The sequence below is a fragment of the Silene latifolia genome, chromosome 5, assembly GCF_048544455.1.
Source record: "Silene latifolia isolate original U9 population chromosome 5, ASM4854445v1, whole genome shotgun sequence".
Lineage (NCBI taxonomy): Eukaryota > Viridiplantae > Streptophyta > Magnoliopsida > Caryophyllales > Caryophyllaceae > Silene > Silene latifolia.
In genome coordinates, this window is record NC_133530.1 from 25,862,531 (window position 1) to 25,876,309 (window position 13,779).

The 13,779-nt window shown below is 39.9% G+C and overlaps 1 pseudogene; it reads left to right on the forward strand.

The window, feature by feature from the left end:
- Window positions 1-1,221: 1,221 nt before the first annotated feature.
- LOC141655098 (uncharacterized) overlaps window positions 1,222-13,779 on the forward strand; it is a 42,260-nt pseudogene continuing 29,702 nt past the window's right edge.

The following is a 13,779-nucleotide window of genomic DNA, read 5'->3' on the forward strand; positions in this document are numbered from 1 at the left end:
GGAAGTGTATGAGCCAGGATAATTAGAATATGTAACTAACTATAACTACCCGAAATAAAGGGAGTTAGTTAGAGGTTGTTAGAAGGTTGTTATAATCAACCAATTGTAACTAGTATATATACATGTGATTCACAATGTATTGAATATAAGTTTGAGAAATATAATTCACTTTACAATGATAATCTTCTTCTCTCTATAATTCATCTTACATTTTTCTCTATATTTTCTCTTTTATTCATCAATGGTGAATTAGTTTTATAGAATATCTTTCGCTTAGGTTACGATCTTACGCTTCCGCCATTATAATAAAGGATTAATCTCTGTTACAATTTTTTTTTTTTACAAAATGCCAGAAAATTCAGATACTCCATCTCTCTATTCTCCCTTTGATGATTCTTTATTCCCATCTCAAACTGATCGGCCAAGCTTGGTTTTGTCTTCATTCTTGTTCGATGGCACCATCTTTCTTCCATGGTAAAGAGAAGTTGTTGCTGCTCTGTTATCCAAGAACAAGAGTGGTTTTTTTTCTAGGAAATGCACCTGTCCTGCTTCATCTGATCACAAGTACAATCAATGGATCAGATGTGATGTTTTGGTTAAGATATGGATTCTTAACTCCGTGGTTCCTCTCCATTGTGATAATCTGCAGTTTGCTACATCATCAAGAGCTTTGTGGATTGACATTGTTGAGCGTTATGGTCAGCTTAACATTCTTGAAGTCTATGAGTTGAAGAAGGATCTTGGGAAGATTTCTCAAGAAAATATGTCCCTTGTTGAGTATTATGGCAAACTCAAGAATGTATGGGAGAGTTTGGATCACATGGACACTATTCCATCTTGCACCTGTGGAGCCATGAATCGGTGTTCTTGTCAACTGTTTAAACGACTTGTTGAGAGGGAAACGTAGGCTAAGCTCTTGCAGTTGTTGATGCGACTGAACTAAGGTTATGAGCATGCACAAACCAACTTGTTGTCTTTGGATCCCTTACCTCCAATCAACAAAGCTTTGGGTATGTTGCAGAAAATTGAAAGACAGAAGCATCTCAATGATCAAGCTGTTGAGGTTATTGTGGAAACTGCAGCTTACACATCAAAGAAAAGGAATTACAACAATAATTTTTCTGATTCTGGTAATACTTGGAAACGCCCAAAAGAAGATGATTATGATTTTGAACTAAAGACTTGTGCCCATTGTAAGAAAAATGGCCATACAATTGAGGAATGACACAGGTTGATGACGTGCACTTTTTGCAAGGTGAAGGGCCATATCCAAGAGAGATGCTACAAGTATAAAGCAGGAGAGATGCTACAAGTATAAAGCATTTCTAGCTAAGAAGGGAAAGAAAAAGTTAATTCTACTTTTTTTCAAAGGTTTCTAATGTTTGTATGATCACTTATGATCAGGATTCTGAGTATGAAGATATTTCTCCCCTTGAATGTTCTACTGCAAGTCAGACTCATCAACTTACTTAGTTTCAGAATATTGTTTCTCCCTATGTTAATCTTGATTTTGTGCAAGGGATCATACAGTCTGTTACAAGTATGTTTTTCATCAAGTGTTTTAGGCTATTTATGATAAGCCTACTTCTGATTCTTCTGATTTGAGGTCTTCAGTTCATTTTGCTGGTATGAAAATTTCTTCCCATGCTTTCTCTGCTAGCTTACTTGATTTCAGTAGTCTTGATTGGATAGTTGACACATGTGCATCAGATCACATTACTTCTACTATGTCTCTTATGACTAATGTGAAAACTCTTGCCAAACCTGTTTATGTAGCTCTCCCAAATGGTACTGTAAAAGTTGTGCATAAGATAGGTAAAATAACCCTGTCAAAATTGATAATTTTGCATGATGTTTTATATATTCCAGATATTAAACAAAACCTGATGTCTGTAGCTAAGTTGATTAGTGCAACAAGTTTGTTAAACCATATAGCTTATATGTTTATGTTTTGATGATGTCAAGGTGCTTTATAGTTTATATACTTGTTGCGCGTAATCGTTTGTCTAAGTATTTTAGATTCAACTTATTTAATACAAGCAACAAAGAAAATTGTGATGGAAGTATACAATAGTCAAGTCTATATTCAAGATCAAACGATGTGAAGATTCATTCAAGATTTATGTGAAGACGAAGTCCTTCTAAAGATTAATGAAGCTTGGATGATGACGTAGACTATACTCGAAGATCTCCTTGAAGATTAGAATAGTATAGGTGATTATTTCGTAATGGTAATCAAGAATAAGTTTCTTGAATTGGTAAAGTTATAGCTTTGCAGCTATAATATTACTAGTAAAAGAGCTCAATGTTATAGCTCTCGTACTATAACATCGAGATGCTGAGTTTATTATACACGACATATAATATTTCAAAACTGTTTTGAAAACTGTTTTAAAGTTTATTTTAAATGTTTTGATAAAAGTATTTATTTAATAAAGCCCGGTTTAGTGCGGAGTTCGGTTTTGTGTTGAACGATTGACTAGTAGTTGTTTTGGGTCAACTTATGAGTTGGACCGTGCTACTAATTAGGGTTTCAACAAAGCCTCTCTTAAAACCTAAATTCTAACCCATATATTGAGCTAGGGTTTGCACGAGTCATGAGGCATATGAGCCGTGACATCTCGTGTAACCTAAGGTGTATTTGGTAAAGATTTTATTCTATAATAATATCTTTACATATCTTGTATATCTTACTTAATATATTTGTTTATGATAAAAGATATTCTTGTTATAAGAAATCTTATCATATCTTAGAATTTATAGTAAAGATAATATTTGAATAGATTATATTCTATCTTTCGGAATATTCATTATTATCTTTTAGGCTTTTAGGAAAGAAATAATAAAAGATATGATTTGTTAACATATCTTTTATCATTCGACCATTAGGGTTTTTATAAACCGAATTGCCTTGGTCTTTCCTTCCTATAAATACTTTCCTCTTTACAACATTTAAAGTAGAGACCTTAAGCATAAAAAAATTGATCTTATTTTTACAAAGCAAATCATGTGTTTCAAAGCAGAAAACCGTTTTGTTATTTTTGAAAGGTCGTGTGTTTTAAACTCATATACTTGTTTTTATTGTTATCATTATAAGATAATAGTGCTCAATAGAATTCTTACTTGTTCATTAACGTGAACTTTTAGTAGAATCATTATTGCTTTCTTATTAGCGTAAGTTAGTCACTCGAGTATTTAACGGTACTCATTGAGTTACAGCTAGAGTTAGTTGTACGAGTTGGGTTAGTAAATTTGTAATCCGTAGAAAGGTACTAAATTTATTAATCGAGAATAGTGGACGTAGGTTTCGACTTGTGAAACTAAACCACTTCAAAAACCGTGTGTCTCCTCTCTTTCGTTCTTTGTTTATTTCGTTTTACATTCATTAGTTGATTAGTTAAAGTTTAATCAATAAACTTTAAATAATCAATTACATACGCATAATCGAAAAAGATTTCAAAAGTTTTAAATCCTCAATTCACCCCCCCCCCCCTCTTGAGTATTTTGGATCAATAGACTCTTCAATTGGTATTAGAGCCTCGTGCTCTTGATTGCCTAACCGCAAAGAGGCTGATCTATCTTGTTTTTCATTTATCTTATCGTTTTATATTCCGCTGCCTATCACGTGATAAATGGATTCCAAATATCTCAAGTGTCCTGTCTTTGATGGGAAGAATTATGGATTGTGGAAAAACATGATGACTCATTATGTGAAAGGTCACGATTGGGAGTGCTGGAGGATTATCCAAAACGGACCGCACAAAATTCATGTAGCATCCGAGGAAGGCACTACCTATGAAAAGAAAGAAGAGGACTATGTCGAGGCCGACTACAAGAAGGCCGAAAAGAACTCCAAAGCAATAAGTCTCCTACAAAACGGAATGACTCTACAGAGTTTGATTGGTTTTCTTCATGTTCTACGGCCAAGGAGATATGAGATGGGCTTGAACTAGCTTATGAAGGTACTTCCATTGTTAGGAAGCACCGAATAGATTTGCTTATGCAAAAATATGAGCTATTCATTATGGAGCCTAATGAGTCCTTAGATAGTATGTCGGCAAGGTTTTCAAGCATCATAAACGAACTAAAAAACCTAAGTAGGAAATTCAGTACTGAGGACATTGCTAGAAAGGTTTTTAGGAGCCTGACTAAGAAGTGGCGAGCTAAAGTCACTGGAATGGAGGAATCACGAGATCTTGAAAACCTATCCTATCAAGAACTCATCGGTGCTCTCATGGCCCATAAAATTACTCTTAACAAAGATGACGCTAAACCAAGCCGAAATAAGAGTATGGCCTTAAAGAGCGAAGAAGTTGACTCTGAACTAGAGGATGAAACTATTCTATTTGCACGCCATTTCAAAAATAAGATCTTTCGAAACAAACAAACAAAATCATCCTAGTACAACAACAACAAATCATCCAACAATAAGGTTACAGAATCAAAGTCATCCTTCGCTAACAGAGGTTGCTTGAAGTGTGGAAAATCTGATCACATGATCAAGGATTGTCCAACATGGGAGAAGATCAAGGACAAGACAAAACGCGAGAAGACAAAGAGAGAAATCAAACAGGTAATGATGGCTTTATGTTGGGGAGACCTTGATTCAGAAGATGACGAGGGATCTGAAGATGACGAAGTAGCCAACCTTTATCTCAGTAGTGTTAGTCTTGACCTAATCTCCGACAGCAACGATGAAAGCACAAACTCACATTCAAACTATTGCTTTCTCGGAGAATCAGACGAAGATGACGATGAAGAGGAAGTAGTGAAAGAAAACAATCAGTGGTATCTTGATAGTGGATGTTCAAGATAGATGACCGGAGATAAGAACCTATTTTTTTCACTCAAGCCGTTCAATGGAGGAAAAGTGACGTTCGGGGACAACAAAAAAGGAAAAGTGATCGGCGTTGGCAAAATCGGAATCTCTAAGTCTCACGCGATCAGTGATGTTTATCTCCTGGACGGTCTAAAACATAACTTGCTAAGCATATCTCAACTATGCGACAAAGGTACCAAAGTTCTTTTCCATACTGATAGTTGTCGCATTATAATTGAAGGAACTAGCAATGTTATTCTAGAAGGCCATAGGAAACGAAATGTTTATATGGTAGATTTAAATGCTGTGCCTACTAACTATTTCTCATGCATGAAAGTTACACTTGATGATCCTTGTTTGTGGCATAAACGCTTTGGTCACATTAGCTCACTAACCTTGAACAAACTCAAGAAGTGGGAGTTGGTTGAAGGGTTACCTAAGATTAAGTTCGAACAAGAAAAGATGTGTGACACATGTGCAAGGTGCAAACAAGTTAGATCATTGTTCAAACCGAAAAGAGTAGTAAACACAAATCAAGCCTTGGAATTAGTTCACATGGATTTATGTGGACCTATGAAGGTAAGGAACAGAGGAGGATCCATGTACGTCTTTGTTCTTGTAGATGATTACTCAAGGTATGTATGGCCTAGGTTGCACGGACACGCCTGTTTTTTAGCCTTCGCGTGTCGGACACGGTGTCCGACACGGACACGCGAGGGACACGCCTCAAAACGTGTCCGACACTCCTTGAACCGTGTCCTTGGTTTTATTTCATTTCAATACGTCTTGGACACGGCCAAGACACCTTGGACACGGCCCGTGTCATATGTGGACACGGCTAATTGCAATATTCATACCATTTCAAATTCTCAACTACGATTTACAATATCTGTTCAATTGGAGTATCGCAGTAGTACAGTTCCCTTCGCCTTCGACTACTCCGGTGAACAGCACCTCCGACGCCGGCGACCTCTGGCCTCCACCTCGTCGTCGACGTCTCCCTCTTGGCTTTCGGCTTCTCACAAGTTTGTTTTGCAATTTTCCCCAAATTGAATCTAGGGTTTGTGCAAACTACATTAATTTGATCCTTCACTATCTATTTATTTAATCGTTAAACATGATTGCGTAGATAATAAATAGAAAGTAATGGTGCGTTGTTGGCTTGCTGCTAAGTAAGAGGTGATTGTTTCTTAGTTTTATATTTTTGTAGAAAATAATGAGTTTATTTCTTAGTTTCTTGATAAGTAAGGCCTGATGATGGGTTTATTTCTTGGTTTGATATTTTGTACTCCCTCCAAGTTTTATCCCACATATATTAGAGGAAGGGAAGATACATATTACTTGGAGGGAGTATAAAAAATAATGGATGTGTGATCGTATACTTCTTTGCATTTTTACGTGTAAGGTATTAATATTAGTTTTGTTATTTTACGACTTATTCATTTTTCGATGACCAAATTTTAGATGTTCGTTATAATGTTATTTAAATTTCCTTTATTTTAATATGTATATTGATTTTTTTTTTGCCGTGTCCGTGTCCTAAAATTTTAGAAGTGCCGTATCCCGTGTCCATGTCGTGTCCGTTTCCGCGCAACCTAGTGTATGGCCTATCTTTCTTCATTCAAGAGACGAAACATTTGATGAATTTGATTGTCTTATGAAACGTGTTCAAAACAAATATAAGACTAATTTTGTATCTATTCGTACGGATCATGGCACCGAGTTTGACAATCAAGCTTTCATAGAATATTGTTGAGTTAATGGTGTAGGGCATTACTTTTCTTCACCAAGAACTCCTCAACAAAACGGTGTCGTTGAACGTATGAATAGAACTTTGGAAGATATGGTGCGTGCAATGCTTTTGTGTAGTGGTTTACCTCGTAACTTTTGGGCTGAAGCCATTAGTACTTCTTGCTATATCCATAATCGTGCTATGATTCGACCTATTCTTAAGAAAACCCCCTATGAACTCCTTAGAGGTCGAAAACCTAATATCTCCCATATTCGTTGCTTTGGGAGTAAATGTTTTGTTCGCAACAACGGTAAAAACTGATTAAGTAAATTCAACCCTAGGAGTGATGAGGCGATTTTCATAGGATATTCAGATCATAGCAAGGCTTACAAAGTCCTCAAAAGAGAACTCTTTGTATTGAAGAAAGCGTCCACGTTATTTTTGATGAGGATAACGTGTTTGATAAGCCTTTACAATATGAGGAAGAAGACTTGGATGAACCCGAAATCCGTCTCTCAAGAGACGATCCCCCGGAACTAGAATTGGAGGATAATCAGATTGAAGGGACGAGTGATGAACTTGGTCGTTCCTAAAAAGATAAAAAGGAGAAAACCAAAGTTATAGTTGATGATACTATAACATTGACTCAAAATAAGGATTCCCAAACCAATGTTATAGATGATGTTACTATAACATTGAATCCAAATCAAGGTGTAGAGTCCGAGGTTATAATCGGTTCTAATACAACACCCGGATTGGATTCAGGGGGAACTTCCTCCAATTCTGATCCAAATGAAGTTGGGTCAAGCTCAAATAACGATGAGGAACCAAGTACTTCAACAAAATGGAAATACAAGAGCTCACACCCCATGGATAATATTCTAGGGAATATTAAGAAGGGTGTTCAAACAAGACGATCCTTGAATAACTTCTGCTCTTTCTACTCTTTTCTATCCATGATCGAACCAACAAATATAATTGAAGCTCTTGCTGAATCAGATTGGATTATCGCTATGCAAGAAGAGCTACAACAGTTCGAAAGAAACAAGGTTTGGCATTTAGTTCCTAGACCAAAGGATCGATCTGTTATTGGAACAAGGTGGGTCTTTAGGAACAAACTAGATGATGCCGGAGTCATTACCAGAAATAAAGCAATATTGGTGGTTGACACGTCTGTCGCGTACCTGTCAAAAATAAAACCTAACGGTCTCAACTAAAAATGTAGTAGAGGCAGTCGAGTATCGAATCCTCAGGGAGGTAATGCAACTACAGCTATCTATTTCTAATCCTATGGTAACAATTGGTGTTGATTAAATTTTTGGTTCTAAACTACGGAGTAAAAGGAAGAGAAATAAAGAAGAGAGCAGTAAAGCAGGTAAATGAATTAAAACTATCAATAAGAGGGGGACATGTCGGGAATTCGGTTCACTACGGTAGTTCAACAACTTAGCAGTAAATGACTCAGACGAACTAACGTGAGACGGATATTAGAAGGTCCTTTCGGTCCACTTCCCACCCTAAAATACCACTAACTTAACTTTCGTCCTCATTAGGGTAGTCTACTGTTTATAGCAGGCCTATTTAGTCCAATCTTTCGATCCAGGATTAATTGTAGCCAGATTAATGGGTGACATAGAAGCGTGCACTCAACTAGGTCGAGAATTACAGTTATATTGCTATAGTGACAGAGTCTCTTATGTCAATTCGTCTAATTCATTCACTACGTCGTCATTATTCTACCGCAGATCCCCTAATCCCAACATGAAAGGGTTTAGCTACTCATATTATTAATGAAACTAGCAGCAAACAAGATTCCAGCAGAAGACATGACGAAATAACAATAAAATGCAATAATATAAATTAGGGCAGAAAGAATGATAACAATAACGAGAAAATAATGCAACAAAAGGTTAATTATTATTAAGAGAAGAAAGGAGATTACAATCTAAGCGATTCCGGCGTAAAGAACAACCGAATCCGAGTGAATTAATCCCAAAATGCAAGCAACAGTAGAAGAAAAAAGTAACGTAGGAAAGTAGCAGTAGTTCTAATGTGAATGATAGTAAAAGAGATAGTAAAAAGGAATAGTAAGAATGAATGACTAATAACCTAGTAAAACATAGGTTAAATAGCCAAAACCCCTAAGTGTTTATGCGGAAATAAAACATGGACTGATTAAGCCCACGAAGTCGAAATCCTCTCGATCGAGTAGGCAAAACCACTCGATCGACCAATGTCTCAACAGAAGGCCCTCGATCGACCAACAGGTCGCTCGATCGAGGCCTGGATCATGTGCATCTTACTCGATCGAGTAAGGAATAGCTCGATCGAGCCTTGGGGAGCTTAGGGACCACTCGATCGTCCTATAAACTGCTCGATAGACCACCAATCAGCTCGATAGACCACTTGGGTCTTCAATTCAGCTTACGTCTTCACCCAAATGCCTCGTAGTGCGTGCAACAACACTTCCAAGTGCAACATCTCGCTCTGGGACAATCCCGTCTCCTCTAAATGCATGCAAAAAGGACGAAAAGGAGCATGGTTCCACCACTTTCGCGATCATTCCTATAAAAAGGACAAAATACACCAAAGTAGCCAATTCGGGGCAAAATACTATAAAAATAGTAGAGAAATGCATAGAAATACGTGCTGAAATAGACCAAAAAGACTATACATTAGGCACGTATCAAATCTCCCCAAACCAAACCTTTACTCGCCCTCGAGTAAACTCAAAACAAAACTAATGGAACGGAAATGATAACTCAGAGCTAGCTTAACTTGTCTACTTAAACCGATTTAATGCAACAAAAATCAACAACAGCTAAGCAAATCAATACGCAAACGAATTATAAGTCGTTCATAAATAAAGCTGACCTATCGACCTTGCAAGACCAACAAAACTGGACTCTCACGTGGTCACTCTTCTCTCATGAAGCAAAGGGCAAATGTTATATGTAAAAGAGAGAAGAAAAGACAGTCACTCACCTAACTGCGACCTACATAGCATGCATGCAACAAAAATGAAAGACAATTCAAGTACTAATGCACACACTCCAACCAAATAATGTCCGTCACAGCCGAGGATTTGCAAATAATATGGGAATAGTTAGGTTCAGGTGAGAAAAGGCAAAACAAGTTATGGAAATGTGGAGGTAAAAGCGTCAAGCTAGTTCCTAACAGGACCATAATAAACCATCCGGATCTCAAACTGACTGAAAGACTAACACAGGTGCCCTTCACTTGGCACAAAACTCACTAGACTGAAAGCACAATCTCCTCAAAAAATATAGAATAAGAGTGGAGGAGCTAGACGGTCACAAAGTTCCCTTTTTTAAACACATCGTCTGAAACAGCTAACTGAAACAACCAACCCTCTTGTCGATTGTACATCTTCAAACATTTTCTCAACTCTGACAAAAGGGGACAACATCTTACACAATCTCTATTTCTTTCTTTTGCTTATCAGCTCTTTTTCTATTTTTTTTTTCATATTTTTCATTTTTTTTTTCTTTTCTTTTCACGTTTCTTTTTTTTTTTTTTTCTCTTTTCAATACTTCTTTTTCTTTCTTTCTTCCTCCTTCCTCAACACCAATACCAACTCCAAACAGGAATTACAGACCAAACTGCAATGGAAAACATACCACAAAAGGACAGACTAACTAGCTTGACTAGGCAGGCTTAGTTTGGAATGTAGCTAATGGGTCAAAAAGGCAAGTTTTGGTCAATGTGGAGCTAAATGGGTGAAAGATGTAAAGAGAGGGGAAATTGCAAGACCCTCCCTGCATGTGACACCAACCACAAACCCGAATATGTGCATTTGACGAGAAATTGAATGTCATAAATGTGCAAATGAGACAAACATGCTATGCAAGGAGTACTACTCTCAAAATTCCTAATGAACTGGTCATGAATGTCACCAGTTATGGCTCTAAAACTCAGAATTTTTAAGTAGTTTGCCAGTTTATTAGGTCAAGTCTAAACAGTTAGCTATTATTTGAACAGAAATTCGTAGATTATGCGTATGACAAGGCTAGAAACTATCAATACAAGTGCAAGGCTCAAGTAATATGACAAGCTATAGTGCAATTTCATCACGGGAATCTACCGTTCCGACTCAACCTATATGCTCAAATAAACGTGAATTTTTTGAATTTTTTGAAATTTCTAATTTTTTTGATTTTCTATGAAAATAAACAACAAATGCAAACTGAAAATTAGACGTGAATGCAAAACAAATGCAGATGCAGACTCAAAAGGATGCGATACCCTCCCCAAACCAAAACGGACAACGCCCTCGTTGTCCTCCAGCATACACCAGCAGAAAAATGGGGGATGGGGGTATACAACCAACAAAAGAAAAATAAAGGAGACGAAATAAAGAGAGTAAGAAAACATACAAAACACGAACTTCCCCAAACCAGCCAGAAAACTGGGGAAGTGAGTAGACCAGTAGCTACTCGTCGTCGGCACCGCCGTCTCTCAGGTACTCCGACTCAACAAAACGGTCTCCCCAAACCAGCAACAAACAAGGGGGAGACTCAGTCGTCATCTCCAGGCTGATCCTCCGGACCGGGTACGAACGGAGGGTCACTCTCCTCCTCTCTGGCAGCTCGGTGTGCCGCCTGCTCTGCCCGTAACCGCACCTCTCGTGCTACCGCTGTCTCCTCCACCTCCTCCTCTGAGTCAGAAGGTAGTGGAGGGTACCCGTCCGCTGGGTATCGGTAGAAGGAAGGATGCGGCCACCCCTCTGGAATCGGTCGCCGGGCTCGGATGTGGAACTCGTAGAGCGGAAATACAGCTAAAGCCATATCCCGTCTCATCTCAGTAATGTACCTACACATATCCGAAAGCACGGCATCACGACGCCCTTGGTCCATGACCTCGGGCGCCTCTAAGACAGGAGGGCAGACAAAATTGGCCGGAAAAACCGAACCAGAAGGAGGGTCAAGTGGGGGTGGAGTATGAGTCTGAGTGGGTGTAGGCTGAGGCGTGGGTGTAGGTCCAGCCTGGGCCTGAGTCGGAGCCTGAGAGCTAGAAGATGCTCCGGCCTCCCGCTTCCTCTTCCTAGAAGAAGGAGGAGGGGTGAAGGTGAGGTTGTAGGTAGGTAGAGGTGGCCTCGCTCCCTCAGCAGCAGTAGAGAGCGGTAAAAGTGGCGGAAGGGTAGAGCACGGCAAGGTAACAGACGTGGAACCACAAATCTTCCACGTCCTCGCACTCCCCTTCTCCTTTGGGAACCAGGCGAAGTCGGTCATGACTCCCAAGTCAAGGTAAGCCATCTCATCAGGCACAGTGAGCCTGGTGTCAGTGGGGTGAAGCTGACGGGCAATCCTAGTGACTAGCCCGCCGCAGACAATAGCGGTCTTGACCCGAGTCCCAATCCCGTTCCAATGCTGAGCTACCAGATAGGCAATGTTTAGAACAAACGGGGTACCGTAGTCAATGTTGAGGTACCCCGCGAGAATCGCTAGCTCAGTGTTGGTCACGTTATTGGACTCAGGGCGCCCAAAAATGGTCTCTCCTAGCAGACGCAAGTAGTAACGGGGCGCAGGTAAGTGAATGTGAGCTCCCTTCCGTGAGTGGAAGGGAGTGTGAGAAAGAGCAGCCCAGAGTGGCTGCAGGAGGTCTCGAGGTGGGGCGGTGGGACCGTCACTAACTAGGCCTAAAACTTGGCCAAACTTGGCCAAAGTCCAGTGATGTGACTCATTGCGGAGTCGGAAGTGAATGCAAGAACTGGAGTGGTCAGCATCATAAGACTCGATGTCAAAGGAATAGGAGCTAAAGAACTCGTAAGTAAGGGTACGAATAGTAGCCTCCTGCATGGTAATCAGACCCGACATACCCGTCCCGTTCAACAAACTACAGACCTCCTCATAAATGCCTAAGGTCTCGAGGTCAGTCCGCGCAAGGAAACGGGTGGGGGAGAGAGGGCAACGAAGTAAAGCGACTAACCGTTTCTGGTGAGCCTCTGAAGTGAAACGTACCGTGGGCATCTTCGGTACAGGTGCGAGAGCGCCCTCTCCCGTAACAACGGCCTCGCACGGGCCGGAAGTGATGGCTAATCGGCTAGCTTCGCCGGTGTGGCCTCGGTGGCGGATACCAGCTCGCTGAAACGGGCGTGCGTCCACAGTCCCGCAAGGAGAAAGGCCCGGTAGGAGTAGTGGCTGGTGTAGCCTGAACCGAGCTCCCGACTGAGCTAGCCGCGGAGTAAGCTGTCCCTGCAGCTGAGACAAGTAGAACTGGTGCTGCAGTGGTGACCAGGGCGGAGCTAGTGGCAACAGCAGGGACCACTGACTCGCTCACGGACGAGCTGGAGGACGTACTAGTAGAAGGTAAAGAACTCGCGTCCATCCTGCAAATTATCAAAGGGCACGAATAAGAGAAGATGCTGCTAACCGTGGCTAAAACAACCGCTAACCAACATGTGACAGCAAAAAGGATGGCCCTATTGGTCGAAACAATCGACGTACAGCAATCAAAACCAAACAATTCCTCAAAAATTTCGAAAAGCAGCAAGTGAGTGGTGATAATATGATAAAGCAAAGGATCGCAAAAGGGCTAATACTGATGAAAACCGAAATGGGGGCATGTATGACTCTGGGCAGTCAAGAATAACCACTCACAGCGCGAGATTCCTAACAATTCACAGCATATAAATGCGATAGGGGACGGTAACGGCAGTTAACAACAGCGTTAAGTAGGCATGGACTGAAGTTAAGCAAGCAAGGCAACATAAAACCGACTGACAGTCGACACATTCGACTTACAGGGACCCTAGTCGCGGAAATCGCGCGAAATTCGAATTTAATATGTAGAAACCGGGAGGAATTGCGAAAAATATCATCAACAAGCTAATCAAGGGCAAATAAACACAATTTGATCGAATAAATTCGACTAGACAAGGAATTTTCGAACCCTAAATCAATCACCTCAAATAATTTCGAATTAAATGAAGAAAATATGCAAAGAGTGTGAAAGAAAACACTTACTTGATGATGAGGATTCTATAGAAGCAATTAAACTTCAAATAATCAAGCAACAAAGTGGATTATAATCAAAAACCCGCGAAACCCTAATTCCCTTTGAAACCCGCGAAAACGAACACAAAATAAGGGGAAAACAAGGGGCTATTGAAGAATTAAGTGCTAGTGATAGAATGTTGGTGGCGGATTTGATAAAATTGGGCAAGAAATGGGGATTTGGGGAGAAAATCAATCGCACATTAGAGAGG